The 16,218-nt window shown below is 38.5% G+C and overlaps 1 protein-coding gene across 3 annotated transcripts in view; it reads right to left on the bottom strand.

Annotated features, from left to right (window-relative positions):
• The window catches only part of KCNH1 (potassium voltage-gated channel subfamily H member 1), a 505,651-nt gene that overhangs the window by 118,687 nt on the left and 370,746 nt on the right, over window positions 1–16,218 (bottom strand). The window lies entirely within an intron of this gene.

Here is a 16,218-nt window from a genome sequence, read left to right as displayed (position 1 = left end):
TGGGCAGGCAGGAGTATAATTGCACTGCTTTGTTTTATATTTGTCAGGAAATGTCTAAGCCATGCCTGAGGCACCAGTCACACATGTGCCTATGTGCTCCTTTCCAAACCTATCAGCAAATATCTTTATCAAGCTCTGCTATGTCCCCTGTTGGGGACAGGATGGGGAATAAGACACTCAGACCCAGTTCTCACATGGTAAACAATGGGGCAGCCAGGCGTGGTGGCTCGTGCCTGTGATCCTAACACTCTGGAAGGCTGAGGCGGGTGGACTGCCTGCGCTAACAGGTTCAAGACCAGTTTGAGTCAGAGCAAGACCTCCTCTCTAAAAATAGCTGGGTGTTGTGGCGAGCTCTTGTAGTCCCAGCTACTTGGGAGGCTGAAACAAGAGAATTGCTTGAGTCCAAAAGTTGGGAGAATGTTGTAAGCTATGATGCTATGGCACTCTACCGAGGGTGATCAAGTAAGACTGCCTCAATACAAACAAACAAAAAAAACCAATGGGGCTGGAAGGACAGATCCTGAATACATAATCACAAATAAATACTGGCAAGTCTACAGACGGCAACAAAGGATGTCATATCCTTGTTTTACACTGAATTGTTAATATAACAATCTGCTTCACTACGATGGCTCCTGGGGTGAGGGGAATATATGACTTTGATATGGGGAGAATAAAATTAGGTCCTCTTGGAGATATACCAAGGATGCATTATGCACCTTTAACATTAGCATCATGAAGAAAGATCATAGGTCATCACAAAACCCCACATTCTTTCTCCAAATCTCATTTGCCCCTGAATGTGGGATCAAGAGCTACCCCTTTCCAGGAAACCTTTCCCATCCATCTGTCACCTTGAGAGTGACTATGACTTCATTTGCCCCTGAATGTGGGATCAAGAGCTACCCTTTCCAGGAAGCCTTCCCCAACACCTTTCCCATCCATTTGTCACCTTAAGGGTCACCTTACTATGGTCACCTGATGGCAAAGTGACTATAGTAATATTCAGCAATGAGATATGTAACACTTTTTCTAAGATGAATTCGTGAAATTAATTGCTTGACCTCATGTGTTTTACAGAGTTTTGTAACCATCACCACAATCTAAGTTTAGAGTATTTTCATACCTCTAAAAGAAACCCTATACCCATTACCAGCCATTCTGTATTCACCCCAATGTCCTAGACCTAGGCAATTGCTAATCTACTTTGTTTCAATAGACATGAATATAAATCAAAATCACATACTATGAAGCCTTCCGTGACTTGCTTCTTTCACGTAATGTTTTCAAGGTTCATCTACACTAACACCTGTCAGTATTTTATTCCTTTTATTGTTGACTAGTACACCATTGTGGAGATATTCCACATTTCATTTATCCATTCATCAGCATTTGAGTTGTTTCTGCTTTTGGGGGGCTATTATGAATGATGCTACTACATATATACATTCATGTACAAGTTTTTGTGGGAACATATTTTTGATTGAGTATATACTTAGGAGTGAAATTATTGGATCATATAGTAACTATGTTTAATGTATTTGGTAAACTGCCAAACTGTTTTCCAAAGTAGCTATACCATGTTACATTTGCAACCTAAAGTAATGAGCTTTCCCAGGGCTCCACAGCCTTACCAACACTTGCTACTATCATTTTGAGTATCACCATCCTAATGGGTGTGAATTGCCATCTCATTGTGGTTTGCATTTCTACAATGGCTAACGATGTTAAACGCCTTTTCCTGTGCTTATCAGTCATTTATATATCTTCTTTGGAGAAACGGCTATCCATATCTTTGTCCACTTTTCAATTGGGTTGTCTTTTTATATTTGTCCTTCATATGTTCTAGATACAAATCCTTTATCACATATAAGATTTACAAATATTTCCTTTTATGTCATGGTTGTCTTTACATTCTTGATGATATCAGTTGCAGCACACAAGTTTTTAGCTTTGATATCATTCTTATTTTCTTTTGTACTCTTTTTTGACTGGTGTCTTTCATTTAACATAATTATTTGGGGATTCACCTATGTTTTATGTGTATCAATAGTTTATACCCTTTATAAGTAAGAAAAGCAAACATTTTATCTTGAAACAATTAGAAAGTCACAAGGATTTGCAAAGATAGTAGATATTCTGTATACTCTTCACTCACCCAGTTTCCTCCATTGATTACATGTTACAAAACCAGAAGACTGACATTGCTATAAAGCATCTACACAGTTCTGGGCTGTTTATTCATGTGTAGATTCACAAAACCAGCACTATATTCAAACTACAGAACTCTTCCATGGTCACACATATTCTCTCTTTATGCTACCCCTTTATGATCACATTCCCCCTGGCAACCACAAGTCTTTTCTCTTTTATTATGTCATTTTAAGAATGTTACCAAAACAAAATCATACAGTATGTGGTCTTTTAAGATTGTCTGTTTTTCTCCACTCAGCAACACACCCTTGAGATCTATTTAAGTTGTTGCATGTATCAATAACTCCTTTTTATTGCCAAATACTATCCTTTTGTGTGGCTATTGCACAATCGTTTCTTTCAAATAATCTTATTCAGGCTTAGCTGTCAGAGTATGGGAGGAAAAAAATAAGAAATGTATGGATCTAGAGGTAAAGGAAGGTGTGAGGATGCAAATCCACCTGAAGACAATTGTAAACAAGGAACAGAAAGAGTACTACCAGCTCTGGAAAGGTCCTCGGGAGTGTTGTAAACATAAACAAAAGGCATACATATGGTAGTAAAGGTCAACAAAACCAAGCAGGTGGGAGTGGGGAGGAGGGAACAGGTATATTCACTGGGTACAATGCACGCTATCTAGGTGATAGGTACACTTATAACTTTGACTCAAATTGTACAAAATCAATTCATGTAACCAAAACATTTGTACTCCTGTAATATTCTAAATGTTAAAATATGTACATTTATAAAATATATAAACATATATATATAAACAAAAGGAGTCAGATAAATAGTAGTAATCAGAAGCCTAAATAATGCAGACACTAGCTCTCCTAGGCTTACAAATGACCTGAGAAACAAAGAGGTCAAAGCTCCTGTCTCCTCATGCCCAATGTGCTCAGAACCACCCTTCCAGGGGATGGGCTGGTTGTCTTGTTTCCAGCGAATCTGACACGAACTCAGCAGGCCTGTATAGCAGTCCTACTTTCAGTTCTATTTTTTGTTTGTTTTATCTATAATGAACCAGGGGTCATGGGCAAAGAGTAGAGGTGCCTTTCTTAGGGTGGCTTTCAGAAAATTAATTTAATTTTGAGCTTAAAACAATAGTTACACCAAATCAATACAGTAAGAATAGCTCCTTTGTCCATGATCTGGGAACCTGACAGTAGACCAGGCAGTCAAAGTAGCGATGCCAAAATCATTTACTGCTCAGGGCTGCCCTCATCCCAGCCTGCTTCTGAGACATCCTGGATGGTTAAGGGTCCTTAGGAGTCCTTATTCAATCATTATTATTATGAAATATATTAAAAGCAGATTATTTCTTCTCTCAATGCCCCTTTCCTAATTTCATATGAAGTGGAATTACATGTTTTTCATGCGTACAACATTTTATTTGATATACAGAAAGCATTATACTCTTAACTACTCAAAACATAACAGGGAGACGAGATGTATAAGTCCAGCTGTCACCTAAATAGATATAAGAGTGTTAAGTGGAGAGGGAAGGGAGGGAGATTGTAATGTTGCTGTCAAGAGGGTAAAAAAGCAACATGAACCTCCCAGTGCAGAGGGTGCTCCAGATGGCTCCAGATGTGGATTTACTGAGTCTTTCTATTTGGGGAAAGTAAAAAGAACTCTTTCTACTGCAAGGCAAAATGCTGATTTAGATAAGGCTTAGAGTTCATATGGTGTCATAGCAAGTGCTCTGGGTCCCAACCAAAGGAAAAAGAAAAATAGTATAGTGTTCTCTGGCACTTAATTAGAAATAGCTATGTGAAATTTGGGAGACAGCAAAAGTTTTTGTTTCCTTTTTTTAAAAATCAGTGTTTATTTTCATCTACATTATACATACAATTGAAGGAGTTAAATGGCCAAGATGTTTTAAAAAGTCTTTTCATCTCTTAGTCGCTTCTTTGTTCTTACTCAAGATTCTATTCTGCAGAAGCACTGACCTTTACTTGGTTGTTTTCCTATTTATCTCCATATTCAAATATCATGCTTAAATTGTTATGTCCTGATATTTCCCTTGAGGCATTATCCATTGATCTGAGAATTTAGCTCTTTCCCCTCACCTCTAGCCTCACTCATTTCTCACACATTTTTTCTATTGCCCCATCCTCCCAATGTAGTTGCCTCGTCATTGTTAGATCAATCTGTGTTTATCTTACTAAAACTATGTGAATGCAATTCACAGTTAAACAGTAGAACCATGTAGTACACTGTGATTACTTTTCCTTTTCTACAATGTTTTCTTTTCCTCGTAGTTATAATTAACTGGTCTTTGTCTTTTCATTTGCTTAGTTTACTTATCACTCTTTTGACTTTACATTTCCCACAGGTAAATAGATCTCTTCATATATACAAAGCCAATCACAGTAGCTCATGCTTGTAATTTCAACACTTTGGGAAGCCAAGGGAGGAGAATCAACTGAAGTCAGGAGTTTGAACCAGCCTTGGCAGCATGGCAAGATCCTGTATCTATGAAAAAGTTTAAAAATTAGCCAGGCATGGCGGTGTGTGTCTATAGCCCTAGCTACTCAGGCGTCTGAGGCAGGTGGATCATTTGAATCCAGGAGTTCAAGGCTACAGTGAGCTATGAGTGTATCACTGCACACCAGTCTAGGCCACAGCATGAGACTATCTCAAAAAAATGAAAAAAAAAAGTGGATTTTAAAGTTTTCTTCTCCCTGCTTGGTCTTTGTTTACACATTTGTGTACACATTAGTCACTTTTCATATTAGAAATATATGGTAATCCTTAGGTGCCTGCTCATATTTAACAGTAGGGTGTTAGAAAACTGATTAAAAGTGAATGAAGGTTGTCAACTATGCAAATTCACTGTATGGTGACCTGGCTTGAGTTTGTGTCGAGGAACTCGTGATGTCATCAACTTTAGGATTCTCTTTTGGCCTATTCAGAGTCCACAGAGAGGAAGGACTCCATCTACTGTCAGCATTCAGTTCTCAAGAGAGAAAAACTTTGCAGATATCGACATTCAGTGTATGAACTTTCCTTTAATCTCCATTTTCATATACTACCTCGTGTAGTGCATTGTCCCTGTGTCCAGAGACTCCTCTCAAGAATAAACTAGGCTTGTGAAATAGGAAAGGAACAGTGACCCAACTGCACAGAATAAGAAGAACATCTGGGGTGTCCAAATGCTTCTCTTTGTTGTTGCTGTTTTTGTTTAAGTCAGAGTTTTGCACTGTTGCCCTAGACAGAGTGTGATGGCATCATCCTCATAGCTCATTGCAACCTCAAACCCCTGGGCTCAAGCAATCCTCTTGCCTTAACCACCCAAATTATCTGGGACTATGGGTGCCTGTCATGATGCCTTAACTTTTCTATTTTTAGCAGAGATAGGCTCTTGTTCTTGTTCAGGCTGTTCTCAAACTCCTGAGCTGAGGCAATCCTCCTACCACAGCCTCCCAGAGTGCTGGGATAACAGGCGTGAGCTACCATGATCAGCCTAAATGCTTCTTAAATTTTCAACCAGTCCTCGTTTGCTTAGCCACAACTTTACCCTCACTGGTGGAGGTACTTACTGCCTCTAATTCTTGGTCTTTGGGGACTTTGGTGTAAATCAAAATTTTTTTCAGTTTTCCCCTTTGTCACCTTAAGGTTCAGCTTTATAAAGTCTATTGAGTTAATCACTACATTCCAACTTGTGAATTTTTGTTACTACCATCTCTTTCATTCTTTTTGTCTTTATGGATTTATGCTCTTAGACTTTCTCTTTGCTGTTGTTTTAGTGGTGTTTCAGAAGTGATCAGATGTAAATATGTGTTAAGCCAGCCATGATTAACAACAGCACTATTCATTGCTTTAGAAGGCTTTATGTACTGTCAGTTAAGGCCCATATGAAAATGAAAGACTGTCTCCCTACCTTTGGAGTTGAGAGCACAGAGAAAATAGGAATGATAAATAACAATACTACCTCAAGGCAGATATCACTAATTAGCAGATAGGGAAACTGAAGTCCAAGATCAGAGAACTGTGCAGCCAGGGCAGACCCAGGTCCTGTCTGACTTCGTGCAGCTGTGTCCACCATCACCCATTCTCAAACTTCAGTATGAATTAGAATCACAGGAAGGCCATTAAAATAATAGTCTTTGGGCCTTGTCTCCAGAGTTTGACTCAGTAGGTTTTCAGTAGATATTTCTAATAAGTTCCTGAGTGATACTGTTACTGGTGGAAATTCGAGAAGCATAGTACCATGACTATCTTCTATTGCAATTCCTTATGTTATTTCAGAATATGCATTAAACCATATAGACATAAGCATTGCTTTTGGCTTGCTCTTCCTAGTCAGAGCTATTGAATTACCACAGATTACTTTATCTGGAATATAGATCATAGAGTGGCTTATCTATTAAAAGCCATTCTTTTCTAAATATAGAGTGTAGCATATTCTTTCCCCTCTTACCCCCATCCTTCAATTCTATTCCCACCTTGGCTACCCTGACACCCCTTGGTCTCATAGGTACCAACAGAAAAAACTGTGGAAACAGAAGCCCTTTCTAACCCTGGCTTTTAAACCAGATGGTGCAATATCTATCAAGATTATACTTTGTTTTGCAAAAAAAAATTGTATGTAAATTTCTCGTAAAATAAAATTGCCAATCTCTAATGATCCTAATTCCCCATAGCCAGCCGTCTGATTAAGATGAACTGCTCATAAAGTCAGGTAGCTGCACCAGTGGCTGTGTGGGGAATAGGCTGACACACACCATACTGGCCCTGAGAGCTCAAAGAAGTCCGGAGACACTTTCTCAGTTCCATGTCATTAATGAAATAGAGCAAACAAGGTCTAAAAAGACAGAGAAGAAATCCAGAATTTGAATCTTCTGCTTTCCATGTTAAGGGCAGCCCAGCAAATCCATACAGGCAAACCAAGTGACTTCTGGTATTACCTCTTGATAAGGAAAGAAAGAAGGAATCTTCAGAGTTATACCCTCCTGGGTTCAAATTCCAGCTAACCTACTTAGAACTGTGTGGCCAGCAGTAAATTACTTTGTTTTCTCCATTTCTCTAAATCTGACAAAATAGAAATCCCTACTCACTTCCCAGAGCCATTGACAGAACTAAATGAGATTCTGTGTGAACATACCCAGAATACTGAGGTTGTAAATAGAGATTCCACTCCCCAGTGCTATTTTCTCTTACAATTAATTGTCCTGAAGGCAACTTTCAGGATAGTTAACACACATCAGATAGCATTTCCTTAAGATAGTAACCTGGAACAGCAGCCTGAATGAAGATTATTGTCTTTTAATTGTACAGACTCAAAATTTATCATTACAGGAAAATACTGGGCTCCAGAAGAGTCATTTTAAGCCAAGCTCATCATACACAGAGGCCCTCAAAGCAAGTGCTCTAAAATCCATGAATGCTAAGAACTTTGACATATCAGCTGAAATATTAAGTACACATTTAGTGATTTTGAATGAAGCTATTCATGGATGAGGAAGGACTGAAAAGTAATCATATCCCAAAAGAGAATAAAAGGCTTGGGAAGCAGACTTAGTCCTTATTCCATTTCATCTGGCCAACATAACAGCAACACATCTAATTTTGTTAGAGTAGTATTTTTGGTCTTTGCTGTTATTGCTTTTGCTTATTCTAATGTGATAATGATGGAGTGGGTGTGAGGATGATGTTTATATTGGCATGGTAACTGGCAACTAACTTTTAAATTCTTATTTCCTGCGACTTGAAAGCCATACAGCTATGAAACTCACTGTCTGGGCAGAAATTGGTAGGTACAATAAGAAGGAAAAGAATTACTCATTGCTATGCCAGCAGATCAATCCAGCGTAAGATGGAGATGCACAGGAAATGCCAAGTCTATGTTTTGAAGACAAAGAGCTACAATTTGGAATCTTCATTCCACTATCAACCCTAGGATACTCATTCACCTTCTCTAAATTCTTTGTACATAATAGAGTTGATAGTTACCTTGTGGTTTCATTTTTTTAATAAGTGGGATAATGTTTATAAAATGCTTATCACAGTACTTGTTTATATTAACAAATGCTCGATAACTAAAAAATAATAGCAGGATGGTTAAAGACTAATTTTCTCTAGCATTAATAATTCCCTGGAAATGTCACCTAACTTAATCATTGGATGTCTGAATTCCACAAACATTAACTGATCACCCAGGTGTCTACTGTGTTGGGAAACAGCTTGGTGTAGTGAAAACAATCCAGGCTCTGACCAGAAAAGAGCCCTGGGTTTGAATAATAGCCTCAGCTTCCCTCTTTATTGAAGGGGAAGGATAACCCTCACGTCTCAGGGTTGCTGGGAAGATTCAATGAATTAACAGGATAAATGCCAAACACAATGTTAGCATGTGACAGATCCACAATAAATCTTTTTTTTCCCCACTGAACCACCCAGTCATCCCCGAACTTTGGTCTGCTCAGTTCTTGGCTGAGTGATTATACTTCACTGTGATTGGTTGGCCTGTGTTTTTCCTTAAATAGAAGGTTTTCTGGAGTGCAGAAATCATGGTGGAGTCATTTCAGAGGTATCTCCCTCTGCATTAATAAATGCTATCAACAAAGATATCGAAGAAACTGTTTCAAAGAGGTGAGTTTGCTCTAATTCAATTATTCAAAGTCTTCTCAAAGGGTGGTTTGGACCAGCAATATCACATTACCTGAGTATTTGACAGAAATACAAATTCTCAGGCCCACCCAGATCTACTAGATCAGAATCTCCTGGGGTAAAGCCCAGGAAATTTGTGTTTTTTCCACATTCTCCAGGTAATTTTGAGGCATGTTAAGGTTTGACAAGTACAGCTTCATGCCATACTGGACCTCAGTATTTTTCTTTCTTTTTTTTTTTTTTTGAACATACCTTTTTGATTTATTGAAACAAAATTCATCATCATGGCCAAAATATAAAACAAAACAATTTGTTATAATTAGTAATGAAAAGATAACAATTAAAATTCTTTTAAAAAACTTATTTATATTCATTTATACATATACTCTGTTTATTATAATTTTTTTAATTTATTGATAGGGATTCATTGAGGGTACAATAAACCAGGTAACACCGATTGCATTTGTTAGGTAAAGTACCTCTTGCAATCGTGTCTTGCCCCCAAAACGTGTGGCATACACCAAGGCCCCACCCCCCTCCCTCCTTCCCTCTCTCTGCTTTTCCTTTCCCCAGCCCTCTCTCCCTCTCTCTGCTCTCCCCTTCCCCCACCCCCACTGTGACCTTAATTGTCATTAACTGTCCTCATATCAAAATTGAGTACATAGGATTCAGGCTTCTCCATTCTTGTGATGCTTTACTAAGAATAATGTCTCCCACTTCCATCCAGGTTAATACGAAGGATGTAAAGTCTCCTTTTTTTTTTTAATGGCTGAATAGTATTCCATGGTATACATATACCACAGCTTGTTAATCCATTCCTGGGTTGGTGGGCATTTAGGCTGTTTCCACATTTTGGTGATTGTAAATTGAGCTGCAATAAACAGTCTAGTACAAGTGTCCTAATGATAAAAGGATTTTTTCCCTTCTGGGTAGATGCCCAGTAATGGGATTGCAGGATCAAATGGGAGGTCTAGCTTGAGTGCTTTGAGGGTTCTCCATACTTCCTTCCAGAAAGGTTGTACTAGTTTGCAGTCCCACCAACAGTGTAAAAGTGTTCCCTTCTCTCCACATCCATGCCAGCATCTGCAGTTTTGAGATTTTGTGATGTGGGCCATACTCGCTGGGGTTAGATGGTATCTCAGGGTGGTTTTGATTTGCATTTCTCTAATAAATAGGGATGATGAACATTTTTTTGTATGTTTGTTAGCCATTCATCTCTCTTCTTTAGAGAAGGTTCTATTCATGTCTCTTGCCCATTGATATATGGGATTGTTGGCTTTTTTTCGTGTGGATTAATTTGAGTGCTCTATAGATCTTAGTTATCAAGCTTTTGTCTGATTCAAAATACACAAATATCCTTTCCCATTGTGTAGGTTGTCTATTTGCTTTGGTTGTTGTCTCCTTAGCTGTACAGAAGCTTTTCAGTTTAATGAAGTCCCATTTGTTTATTTTTGTTGTTGTTGCAATTGCCATGGCAGTCTTCTTCATGAAGTCTTTCCCCAGGCCAACATCTTCCACTGATTTTCCTATGCTTTCTTTGAGGATTTTTATTGTTTCATGCCTTAAAGTCCTTTATCCATCTTGAATCAATTTTTGTGAATGGAGAAAGGTGTGGGTCCAGTTTCAGTCTTTTACATGTGGATATCCAGTTCTCCCAACACCATTTATTGAATAGGGAGTCTTTCCTCCAAGGTATGTTCTTGATTGGTTTATCGAAGATTAGGTGGTTGTAAGATGTTAGTTTCATTTCCTGGTTTTCTATTCGATTCCAAGTGTCTATGACTCTGTTTTTGTGCCAGTACTATGTTGTCTTGACTACTATGGCTTTGTAGTACAGCCTAAAATCTGGTATGCTGATGCCCCCAGCTTTATTTTTGTTACAAAGAACTGCCTTAGACATAACAGGGATTTTTCTGGTTCCATACAAAACACAGAATCATTTTGACAAATCTTGAAAGTACAATGTTGGTATTTTAATGGGAATGGCATTGAATAGGTAGATTGCTTTGGGAAGTACAGACATTTTAACAATGTTCATTCTTCCCATCCATGAGCATGGTATGTTCTTCCATTTGTTAATATCCTCTGCTATTTCCTTTCTGAGGATTGCATAATTTTCTTTATAGAGGTCCTTCACCTCCTTTGTTAGGTATATTCCTAGGTATTTCATTTTCTTTGAAACTATGGTGAAGGGAGTTGTGTCCTTAATTAGCTTCTCATCTTGACAGTTATTGGTGTATACAAAGGCTACTGACTTGTGGACATTGATTTTATATCCTGAAACATTACTGTATTTTTTGATGACTTCTAGGAGTCTTATGGTTGAGTCTTTGGGGTTCTCTAAGTATAAGATCATGTTGTCAGCAAAGAGGGAGAGTTTGACCACCTCTGCTCCCATTTGGATTCCCTTTATTTCCTTGTCTTGCCTAACTGTATTGGCTAGAACTTCCAGCACTGTGTTGAATAGTAAAGGTGACAGAGGACAACCTTGTCTGGTTCCAGTTCTAAGAGGAAAAGCTTTCAGTTTTATTCCATTCAGTAAAATATTAGCTGTGGGTTTGTCATAGATAGCTTCGATCAGTTTCAGAAATGTGCCACCTATGCCTATACTCTTCAGAGTTCTAATTAGAAAAGGATGCTGGATTTTATCAGATGCTTTTTCTGCATCTATTGAGAGGATCATATGATCTTTATTTTTGCCTCTGTTAATACAGTGGATAATGTTTATGGACTTGCATATGATAAACCAGCCTTGCATCCCTGGGATGAAACCTACTTGATCATGATGTATGACTTTTTGATGATAAGCTGTAATCTATTGGCTAGGATTTTGTTGAGAATTTTTGAATCTATATTCATGAGTGAAATTGGTCTGAAATTCTCCTTTTTGGTTGGGTCTTTTCCTGGTTTTGGTATCAGGGTGATGTTTGCTTCATAGAACGTGTTGGGGAAGATTCCTTCCTCCTCAATTTTTTGGAATAATTTTTGCAGTACAGGAATAAGCTCTTCCTTGAAGGTTTGATAGAATTCTGGTGTGAAGCCATCTGGACCAGGGCATTTTTTTGTTAGAAGCTTTTTTATTGTTTCTTTAATCTCCATGCTTGAAATTGGTCTGTTCAGGAGCTCCATTTCTTCCTGGCTAAGTCTAGGGAGAGGGTGTGATTCCAAATATTGATCCATTTCCTTCAGATTGCCAAATTTCTTGGCATAGAGTTTCTGGTAGTATTCAAAGATGATTGCTTGTATCTCTGTGGGATCAGTTGTTATTTCCCTTTTATCATTTCTGATTGAGGTTACAAGAGATTTTACTTTTCTATTTCTCATTAGTCTGGCCAATGGTTTATCTATTTTATTTATTTTTTCAAAAAACCAACTCCTTGTTTCATTAATTTTCTGAATGATTCTTTTGTTTTCAATTTCATTGATCTCTGACTTGATTTTGAATATTTCTTTTCTTCTACTGGGTTTAGGCTTAGATTGTTCTTCTTTTTCCAATTCCATAAGATGGCTTATGAGTTTGTTGATGCACTCTCTTTGTTTTTCAAATGTAGGCATCTAAAGTGATAAATTTTCCTCTCAAAACTGCTTTCGCAGTATCCCACAGGTTTTGGTAGCCTGTGTCTTCGTTGTTGTTATGCTCAAGGAAGTTAATGATGTCCTGTTTTGTTTCTTCCTGCACCCATTTGTTATTCAACAGAAGGTTGTTTAATTTTCATGCCTTTGTGTGGGGTTGAACATTTTTGTCAGAGTTTAGTTCCACCTTTAGTGCCTTGTGGTCTGAGAAGATACAAGGTAAAATTTCAATTCTTTTGATTCTGTTGATATTTGTTGTGTCCCAGGATATGATCAGTTTTGGAGAATGTTCAATGGGGTGATGAGAAGAATGTATATTCTTTATCTTTGTGATGCAGTGTTCTACATGCGTCTATCAAGTACAGTTATTCTAATGACCTCAGTATTTTTCTAATGAGCTTTAAGTATAATGCCCCACCCCAAAGTGGGGAGGATGGTCCAAGGGAAAAAAAATAGTGGGCCATATTTAGAATGTATAAAGAGACTCTGAAGGTGCTAACTTTACTCCATTGGACAGAACAATGGCAACAAAGCCAGGAGAGAATGGGCAAGGGATCCCAAAGGTTAGCCACACTAATGGAAAAGAATACACTCAGCTCTGAATTTCCTGCCAGCACTATCCCTTCAACCTGATCAGTCACTGTCATGAGCACAGAAAGCAGACCCTGGAAACAGAATATAAAACACATACATTCTCTATGTTATAACAAGAAAAGCCTGAAACTTTCATTTAATAACCTGCTAAGAATAGCACAAGTTCCTATACCACATTCAAACTGGGCCGTGTTGGCAAATGTCACTTAACAAGCACAATTCTTACAGGGGAGACAGAAGGTTATTTTCAGCTACTTCTCATCAGCTGAATAAAAACAACAGCTCCTGCTCCACAATAACCCATTAACAATGCAGTCTGTACCACCTCATTTCAACCACTGTTTTAATAACACCACAGCAATTTCCACATGCAATTATTTCTGCAAATGAATCAAGAAGATCAGACACAGGTTGAAAAGGTCTTCTAATAATTTGTTTCTTTTACTTTGTTTGAGCTTGCTGAGTTCTTGATTGCAAAAAAAAAGGACCACTTAGTTACAGCACACGGAGTCTGCAAACCCAGGTCTTGCTTTACTTCATAATGAGAGCCCCAAATTTATGTAATATTTCTCCAATATGAGTCATCAAAAATAACCTAACAAAGCCATTTTAAAAAACACATAATTTTTACAGCCTTTTAAACAACCAATGTTAACTTCAATTAGTCTCATTTTCCAATAGTAGTTACACCAACTCTTAAAGTTATAAGCTTTCAGAACCCTCAAACTTTTTTTTTTTTTTTGAGACAGAGTCTCACTTTGTCACCCTCAGTAGAGTGCTATGGCATCACATCTCACAGCAACCTCCAGCTCTTGGGCTTAGGCAATTCTCTTGCCTCAGCCTCCTGAGTAGCTGGGACTACAGGCACCCACCACAATGCCTGGCTATTTTTTGTTCCAGTTTGGCCGGGGCCAGCGCCCTACACACTGAGCCACAGGCGCCACCCACAAACTTCATTTTTTATCTACACCTCAAAACACAAATGAAGAACTTTTCAGAAGCCACTATTTATCACCACGATGAACTACACTGGAACATCCTAAATGACTGGACAGAGTGGCTTTTAAAGAAACACCTCTTCTAATAATAATAGAAATTAAGATCGCTTTGCCCATTGTCAGCAACTCCAATCTTACCTTTAGCATTTGTTGATTTTCATCACTGAAAAACCATTAGTCTCTTGGCTGTTCAAAGGCACAATTGGAATCATTTAGTTGCTAAGTGACACTGTAGGTCATAGTACCTCTCTCCACATTACCTGTCAATAATTACTCAGAATGATAGATTTCCCAAACCTTCTGCCATACAGGATGCCATGTCTGACAAAGCTATTCTTATAGGATTCAGTGATCCTGTAAGTCAATCCTGATTTTCTTGTTATAAGACAAGTGACTTCATCCTTTTACTTGTATATCTCTTATGTGTAAGTCATCATTCTGACCCCTTTACATACGTGATTTATCTTAATGGTAGATATTATCATTTTACTGACAAAAATATTTGAGTTAAGAATGTTTAAGTGATTTCCCCAATGTCACATAGTAACAGATAGAGGAGTCATAACCAAGCAGGCTGGCTCAGAAACCAGTCAACCACTGCAGCAAATGCCTTCCTAAACACCAAACAACACATCAGCCGTGTGCCAGATCTGTTCTGGGGCTTCACATACACTGACTTGTTTACAACCCTTAGCAGGCCTATGAGGCAGGGACTATTATTAGCCTCATTTGCTGATGGGATGCAGAGAGGTTAAGTAATTTAGCCAAGGCCACACAGCTAGTAAGTCTACACAGAGCTGGAGTCAAACCCCTGAATACAAAATCCATTCCCTGAACCTTTCCACCAGGATTTCTCAGCCTCAGCCCCAGTGGCATCTGGGGCTAGATAATTCTTTGTTGTGGGGAACTGTCTCATACATTGCAGCATGTGCAGCAGCATTCCTTGGCTGACCTCCACTCACTAGATGCCAATAGCACACCCCAGCTGTGTGATGAAAAATGTCTCCAGATATTGCCATATGTCCCCTTGGAAGGCAAATTTGCCCCCTGTTGAGAACCAGTGCTCCACACGCTATTGGTGCCTCGTGAATGAAGGAGTTGGATAGGAAGCAGAACTCTTTGGAATCTAAAGTCCCTTTGAGCTCTTATATATTATGATTGCTGAATCAGAAAGAAAAATGAAAATGGATATTTATACCAGGTTTATTTATGATGATAAAAACAGAATTTCTAAGCTAATAATAATGTCCATAACTGACTTTGAGGTCTTCTTATAAGCCCAAAAGTCTGTCTTTTGCCATTGTCTACCCCTTAAGTCTCTGTTGCTTGCCTTCCACTAAATCTACTGACATCATAGTAGTCAGAGCTTTGGAATCACACTGACTATCCCAGCTCTGCTTTTTACTTGCTATGTGATTTTGGGCAAAACACTTATCTTCTCTAAGTTCTGTTTTCTTCATCGGTACAAAGATGATAATACCATCTGCCTTACAGTGGGATACTGGTGAAGGTTAAGTGTGACAACATAAAGTTGCCCAATATATATCAGTTGTTTGCTTTGTTATTATTATTAAAGATCCATCACTAAATGTAACTTTTGCAGAAGCCTCCCAGAATCACACATCTGGCTTCCTCACTCTATTCCCCAGTATAACTCACATACAGAAATCAATACTCAGATGAGTCCCACCTACCTGGAATCAAACCATGATTCTCAAACAGGAGGCATATTAGAATCATCAGAAGAAATTTTAAAAAATTACAGGTTCTAGCCAAGCCTTGTGGTTCATGCTTGTAATCCCAGTACTTAGGGAAGCTGAGGAAGGAGAATCACTTGAGGCCAGGAGTTTGAGACCAGCCTAGGTGACATAGTGAAACCCCAATCTCTACAAAAAAATAGAAAAACTAGCTGGGCATGGTAGCAGGTGCCTGTAGTCTCAGCTACTTGGGAGGCAGAGGACTGGGAGGTTGTGATGAGCTATGATGATACCACTGTGCTCTAGCCAGGGAACAGAGAGAGAGCCTGTCTCCAAAAAAAAAAGAAAAAAAATGTTTCATTTTCCCAAATTTACCTACACTCAGGGATGAAGTGAGAAGAGAGCAAGCCAAGTAGAGTTTTTAAACTTGCCAGTACTCTTATAAGTACCACTACCTCATCCCTATCTGTGAGCCTCTCATTTAGTCTGCAAGTAACCACTGGATGCGTTATTTTGAAAAAGTGTGATTATGTTCAACTATTTTTAAAATG

Source organism: Nycticebus coucang, chromosome 10 (genome assembly GCF_027406575.1).
Source record: "Nycticebus coucang isolate mNycCou1 chromosome 10, mNycCou1.pri, whole genome shotgun sequence".
Lineage (NCBI taxonomy): Eukaryota > Metazoa > Chordata > Mammalia > Primates > Lorisidae > Nycticebus > Nycticebus coucang.
This window is presented reverse-complemented; position numbering and strand designations above follow the sequence as displayed.